Source organism: Poecilia reticulata, unplaced genomic scaffold, assembly GCF_000633615.1.
Source record: "Poecilia reticulata strain Guanapo unplaced genomic scaffold, Guppy_female_1.0+MT scaffold_275, whole genome shotgun sequence".
Lineage (NCBI taxonomy): Eukaryota > Metazoa > Chordata > Actinopteri > Cyprinodontiformes > Poeciliidae > Poecilia > Poecilia reticulata.
Window position 1 is genome coordinate 82,126 of NW_007615054.1, and position 7,816 is coordinate 89,941.

Sequence of the window (7,816 nt, forward strand, 5' to 3'; positions counted from 1 at the left end):
ACGTTACATTTCTTAGCCAATCAGAGGATCACGTTACATTGCTTAGCCAATCAGAGGATCACGTTACATTGCTTAGCCAATCAGAGGATCACGTTGCATTTCTTAGCCAATCAGAGCTGCGGAGGAGCCCTGATTGAAGGAGCTCCACTCTCAGCAGGGATTTGAACTTTTGTCTTTATTTACTTCAGCAAAGCTCACAGTTTTTACCAAATTCTATAATCTAAATCTGCTCCTTAGTCGCATCTTTTCGGGGTTGCTACTGCCTCTAGTGGTGTGGGGGTGGTAACGCAACTAATATAATTACATTACTAAATCAGAATACCGCAAACTATTTCGTGTGTCGGGGGGTTGGAATAAGAAGGGTTCGGTGAAGGTGCATATGCAACTGGGGGGTTCGGAACCTCAAAAAAGGTTAAGAACCACTAAACTAAAAGGAAGAGTTGAATTAAAATCCCATCAGAAATGGGTTTTCATGTTGCATGCCTGGGATTGCGTGTGGAATTTTCTGTTTGTGGAGATTCTTTCATTTCCTCCTGGGACAAAACGTCCCCCTCTTCATTTATTATATATATATATTTATATATACGTGTGTGTAGTGAGACGGCTTTAAAGGAGACTGATGTAAGTGTGTGTAATGTGCTCTGCGCTAATCTGAAACATGTTGGACTTGATTAAGTCGTGGTTTGGTGACAGCAATCTAAATGAATGTTCGCTCTCTTGTGTTTGAAAGAATGAAAGCTTTGAGCCGTTTGACGGATCTGCTGGTTTTAAATGAAACTCTGTCAGCAGCGATGATCCAGATTTCTGCTCCGGTGGTGATGAAGGAATTAAAACAAATGAAGATGAGTTTTACTGCAGGCGAAGCTGCGTGATGACACGATCTGACTTGTTCTTTTAACCGAAAACACTTTGACTCGAATTTGAAATTTTAAACCTCACTTTTCTGTTTTTGTTTGATCAAACAAGCCTGATTGCTTATTTTTAATGAGCCACATTCATTTTTAATTTGAACAAAAGAAAAATACGTAAGTCAGAGATAAAAAGTGACTCACTGCGGGCTTTAAAATGGTAATCAGATGCATTTTATGAGGAAAATAAGTCATTTTATCAGCATTTTATCATGGATTAACATGAATATCTGCCTACATGTATCAGGACTCTAATACTTACCCATATGATGACAGTTTAGGACATTTACTTTCCCTTAGGGATAAATAAAGCATCTCTGAATTTAAATTTTATCGTTTGTTGATGCCAAAGCTTTTAAGATTCAGATTTCTGTTGGACTGCGGGTTGAGTTTTCCTGGAGCAGGAAGCTGTCGGTCCGCTGACTCCTGCTGCCAGGAGGACACAGAGTGGTCATTACCACTAAAATACAGTCTTTGTATTGATTATAATTGCAGTTCGTTTCTCGCTTTGAACTTCAAAGTCGGATCATAATGGCATCAGATCAAATGTGATTAAGAAAAAAAATCGCCAAAGAAGTGAAGCAGGCGCTAACAAAAGGCGACAGAAATAGGTTTTCTGCCAAGAAGCAGAACTCCGCCTGCATCTGGACCCTTAAAGGTTAAACCAACAGAAAATGTTTTTATGCGGTAAATATGATTAAAAACAACCCCATTAGGGTGTAACAATTCACCAGAGTGTTGGTTGGGTACAAGGGCTTGGATTCAAGTACGATGCAGAAAATTTCACGTAATTTGATCTGATTTTCAGATTTAAGAGGTAATACAGAGGCACAAAGCGTCATTGTTACCGAAGCTGGCTGCACACTGAGCGCTCAATCTGAGCAAATTACCAGAGAGCCGAGAGGAGGGAGAAACTGTTGCAGAAAAACCTTATAATTAAGTGATGCTCATTTAATTTTCCAGGAGGGCTTGGTACTTTACCGCACTACCAAACGTAACAAACGCTGGTCCACTGACCGTCCTGTTGCTGTGGTTGATTGGTCAGAAAACTGGCCTGACCAGAACGCCATAGAGAACATATGGAGATGCGAGAGCAACGCAGAAGGTTGCCATAAAGAAACCAAGGCTTTCATCACCAGCCCTTAAAGGGATCCAGGATTAGTTCAACATGTTGGCCTAAATATGCTGTTATTTTCCTATCAACTAAAAAATTGCTGTTTGTGGTAATCCCAAACTCATAACTACTTCAATAATGTATATATTTTGTTATATTTCCACCCTTGGAGGTGGCCATGTTTAATGGGTTTTGGTCCACATTGTGTCACTGTTGCTTGTAATAAAAAAAATAAAAAAACTGTGATAATTTTCCACATGAAAGAAAAAAGAGCGCAGTGAGAGAAAACCGAACACAACTACCAAAGGACCTACATTTGTGCCCTCAACATTTCTCTCCAGAAGACTTTGTCATTTGTATGAGCAAAACTGATGAAGGCTCTTACAGGTTATAGTTACCTTCACAAGCTAAAAATAAATGCCGTGCTGACAGTTTTTATCCACAAGGCGCCTAAACCCCGCTGCCACCAGAGCGCTGGTAGCTCTTTAAATGCTAATGGAGCTCTGTGGCTGTAGCACCGGTGGCACTACCGTTTACCTCGTTACAGTGTTTCTGATTAATCCATGAGAATGGCACTAAAATGACATGACAGAGTCAGAAAAGGCCACTAAACCAAGACAACGCTTGATGAGTTATTTGGGTCTCAGAGGCAATAATTAGAGTTTCAATCTCATTTTTGACATGCAAGTAGTTTCCACAGAGCCACTGTTTGTATGTTTGATACTTTTTATCAAGAAGAACAACTTTAAATACTCAGTTTTCCTAAAATTTGAGAAGAGCTGAATGTCATCACCATAGAGGTGAAAAGACACATCAGAAAACCTGCCTGATTATTAAGGGGAAAATGTACCAAAGACTGAGCCCTGTGGTACACCACCTGTCAGGTTGCTATTTCTCCTCTTTGTCATTTTGTTCCTTTGCTTCCTGAGTCAGTTAATGCCTCCTTTCATCTTCTGTAATTACTAATAAATGCTGTTCTATAAAAAAGTAGCTAATATTCTGTTTAGAGGAGTAATTACCTAGTCAGTAATTGTAATAAGTTGTGTAACTATTACATTTTAAACAAAGTGCCTTCAGATTCAAACTGCACTGCCTACAGCCGACTCCGAATCCATGAAAGGGCAGAGGAGTGAAGTCACCACCGAGTCTTCAGGCTGAAAACCTTTAAATATTCAGAAACGCCACCAGAACCTCAGAGCTGCAAACACTTTCCCAGTCATCTGCTGCAGCACATGGCGGGCGATCTCACCTCCACTTTATTTATCTGAGTGTGTGTGAACAGGCGTGATTCACACATCCCACACCTCTTTATCTGACGCTCGCATGTAACCGCCTAATCAACCCAATTTAAAGCCTGTAGACCCACATATTTATGTGACACTATAGTCTGACTTACCTCAAGACAATTCACAAGTGTTTTGGAACAATAAACATAACGGCAGTTTATAAGATTAGATTTTGGAGGTGAAACTAATTGATTAAAACCAGACAATAGAAACTGTAAGACGAAGCATAAATATGCACCAAGAGCTCGTTGATGTAGCACAGATAATGAGTTGTAATGAGGTGCAGAGTAATGTGAGCTTTTAATCAGGAAGATTAATTATTCTTTGCTAACGATGTGATTAGAAATAAGAGAAACTGCAGGGTGCAGTCAGTAAACCTGACCTCCAACAGAGCAGGAAGGAACAGCAACAAGTTTCTAAATGTCGTTCAAAGTTAAAAACACTCGTTCCACGTCTTCGTGCAGCAGAAAGATCAACTAGGATTGTTTCGACAGTGGCGGAGACGGGATGATCTTTTCTCCAAACTGGAGGAAAACAAAAGGAAAGGAGGCGAGCGGATTGCTGCGGCCCGACTCGCTCCGCTGCCGGCCGGCCGGCTCCATCTGTCGCACCGAGCTAACGAGCCGCAGAAACAAATAATCACATGGAGTCGTCTTTGTTTTCCCCAAGTAGGAGTTTATCTGTGTGTGTGTGTGTGTGTGTGTGTGTGTGTGTGTGTGTGTGTGTGTGTGTGTGTGTGTGAAATTAACAGTGACATATTTTCATGGCCTCCAGTGTGTGTTGTTCTGAGACGTGTTAAGAAAATGAGAAGCAAAGCGAACCTCACTGCTGGCTGTAATTAATGAAATCAGGGACGATTGTTTGTGTCCTGAGAAACTTTGTTTCTCATCAAACTCGTTTTTCACATACTTTTAGTGTTTTTTTCATCATTTTCAGGTGTTGTGGTAAATCTTACACCTTTTTGAAGATTCTTAAAGTTTGGAACCACGATTTAAATATTCAGATTTCGTTATTTTCTCCTCTTCATGTGTTGCTGAAGCGTTGCGTCTCCAAAGTGCTGCTAAAACATCGGGTGCATTTTGTTCACTCTGATGTTTTGAGGTGGAGTAGTGGGCACACTCCAAACCATGAATGGTCTCAGGATGCTTTCAGCGCAGCACTCACCCTTTCTTCTCATTATCAGGGTTTCTTAAGGTGCTTCGTCTCAGAAAATAAACTCACTCGGTTCTCTGCGGTCCAATCCGTGCGCCGCTTCAAGGACGGTGTTTTCCTCTTTGTTTTCTGTCCCGACATCGTTATCCCTGCAGAAACTCTTTGACCTGCTGACCTTTTCATCAAGCTCTTCACTGGTGGCTCCCAATCCCTCAGCTGAACTTCACTTTGTGTTCTTGATGATTCAGTTACTGGTTGGTCGGGTTTCTTCTGACTTGCAGCAGTTTTCTTGCCTTTTTTGATGCAAAGTGACATTGACAGTCTGTTTTCTTGAAGGAAACTACGGTTGACAGAAGAATGATTTGAAAGTTTCCTTTCCGATTCGTGTGAAATGAACTGCTGGCTTCAACACTGATCTGAAGATCGCTGGAATGATGCCAGCAGGCCACTTTGTGTTTTGGTTCCGAGTTAGTTTAGATATATTCTCCCTCGGTTCTCCTTCCAGTGAGATTTACCTGGAAAACCCAGAAAGAAAAGTAATCAGGATGGATCCTGGGTTTGAACGACCTCAGCTGGGTTTTAACGAGGAGGAGCAGAGTAGGCGCTTTCATTTAAACACAAGATCTCACCAAGTATATTTTAAGTTTCTACTGCAAATTTATGGATTTATGAAAAAAAAACATGGTTCCCTGTTGTAAGTGTAGATGAAGAAAATCTTCAGTTCATTGGACTCGTTTCCTTTACCATCCAAAAAAACTGTTTTATAGACATAAATGACGGTTTTACTTCTGGTAAATTCCAAAGAGACACATGCACAATGTGCCATATCTGGGCATTTAGTTGAATTTATTGATGATGACTAGGGCTGAAACGATTCCTCGAGTGATTCGAGTACCTCGATTATTAAAATTCCTCGAGGAAAATTGACCTGCCTCGAAGCTTCGTTAATTTATGTTTTATCATTTAGCGCACCGTGTTTCAGCCGGAACATTATTTGCGTTGCGCGGAGCTCTGACTTCCGCCTCTGAGTTGTTGACGGAAGCTACGTGTTRGCGGCATAACGTCCAATCTTCAAGTTCGGCCCGCGGGGATTTTACTGATTGGTGATAATTCCGGGTTTTCATCGTTTTTGTGGGACCAATAAACATCCTTAAAATGACGGCGCGATGCCGGGAGTCCGGCAGCCTTTCTGCTCCGGAGCTGCTGGTTGAACGGCGGGAAGAAGCTGAGGAGGATTTMTACAGGTGAGCGGAGAGACTGAACACGGCGGGCGGCTGAGGGTTGATGCTTACAGGGTAAGAGCAGCTTTACGGACGAACCGCACAATAAACTTATATCATCCCGGTCTGAACARACGGGAGGCGGAACATGGCTGGTAGATGAGTTTCTGAACGGAGGAGCCGTAAATATCCCGTTTTGCTCCCCCGGTCTACAAAAAAGTAACTGGTAGGGAAGCTCAAAGGTGGAAAAAATAGACTGATGTTGATATCCGATAGTAACACTGGTGTTATGGAAGATTTACCAATATTTTATTTCATAATTGTTTTTATCCGATTACTCGATTAATCGTAAGAAAAATCTATAGATTACTCGATTTCTAAAATAATCGTTTACAACAGCCCTAATGATGACACTCAACTGGGTGCAACATTATCTCTTCATGATCAAAGTCAAGTATCATCACCGAAGATAAAACCCAAGGAAGCCGTAATCCTGTCTCCTTTGGCCGTTTTCTGTAGAGGACGTGGATGGTGCAGTTGGTTCGTTCCTGCTTTGTTGGAGTTTTTCTCTTCACAGGTCAGATTAAGGTTGGTCAGCAAAGAAAACATGTAAATGACCAGCTGGGGTGAAAAATGTTTTTGTCGTCTTCGTCTTTGCGCCAGCCCGTCTTTGTACGGACGTCATGCAGAACAGAAGCTCCTGCAGCCGACGCGGCGGTGGATTCACAGCTTCTGCCTGAAGGACCCGGTTGTTCTCCGCCTTCACTTTGTTCACGTTTCCTCCTGCGCTTTGTCTGATTCATGTGGCGTTTCTGCACCGATGTTTCATTTCACACCGATCCCCAACCTGCATGTGTTGACAGAAGGTGTTTGAGTCGGTTCATCCGAGGGTCAAAGCCAGACTCGGGATTGTCAAATTAAGAAACTCTTTTTGTTTATTGAGCGTTTTCTGGCCAAGTGGGATTTATGCCACTTTATTCGAAATAGTCGGATCCATTTTAACCACAAACAACTCAGCAATGCAATGACCCATTTACAGTTCGAGTTTAATCCGTCTCTGCACAGACTGCATGAAAGCTGCAAGGCAAGGATTCACTAAAGAGGAACTTAATCCATGTCCTGTTGACATCTCAGCATATTCTGGGTTGTACAAAAAGCCTCAGGACTCAGATTGTGATCATCTGGGGACAAAAGCGGCCGTTTTTGGAAGGTGTGCCTCCGCGTTCATGTGACTGTAGGTCCTCCGTAGAGGCGACATGCATGTGCTGCCTGATTTCTCAGCCGCCGGTGAACTGCTGCTTCACCTTTGACCCCCAGTCGTGGTTTGATGGTGAAGGTCAGGGCTGTCGAACTCATTTTCATTTTGGGCCTTATCAACGATCTGAATGTTCTTAAAGGGCCGGTGTGCCAGAATATATTGATTAAACCAATTAAGCTGTTAAAATATCGATAAATAAAAAAGTAGCTGTTCCTCCAGGATGTATGATTGTTTTAGTGGGTTTTGCAGTCTAAATGTTTGTAATGAATTTTTATATTTGTGGTAATGTATGATGATAAATCTGACTTTTAATTACTTGCTGCATCAGAAACGGTCTGAGGCTGCAGCAGCAGTCACTTAAACTCAAATATTTTTTAACAATTTTGAGAAACTTTGCAGTAAAATTAGAACAAAATGTGGAGATTTGTTGATTTTGTGTGAATTTTGCAGAAACTGGAGGGACTTTTAGATGTAATCTGGAGTCTAGAGGGCCACATAAGGAGCTACGGAGGAACAGATTTAGTTTCATGGAAGTTTGGTCCAGATTTGTGGTACCTAGATGCTGAATGCTGCATGTTTGGTTCTGGTTCTGGGGATGCAGACCAGAACCTGAGAGGTCAGCAGGTCCAGAAGCAGCAGATCTTTAATCTGTTCAGTGATTTATAAACTGCTAGCAGTAGATTAAAGTCTATTCTCTCAGTGAAGAACTGAAGAACCGGGTGGTGTAGAACCGGGTGGTGTAGAACCAGGTGGTGTAGAACAGGGGGTTGTAGAACCAGGTGATGTAGAACCAGGTGGTGTAGAACCAGGTGATGTAGAACCAGGTGGTGTAGAACCAGGTGGTGTGGTGTAGGACCAGGTGGTGTAGAACCGGGTGG

General features: G+C 42.1%; 1 protein-coding gene across 2 annotated transcripts in view; it reads left to right on the top strand.

Annotated features, from left to right (window-relative positions):
• The window catches only part of LOC103460674 (neuropeptide Y receptor type 2-like), a 63,246-nt gene that overhangs the window by 34,123 nt on the left and 21,307 nt on the right, over positions 1-7,816 (top strand). The gene's annotated exons all lie outside the window — the stretch shown is intronic.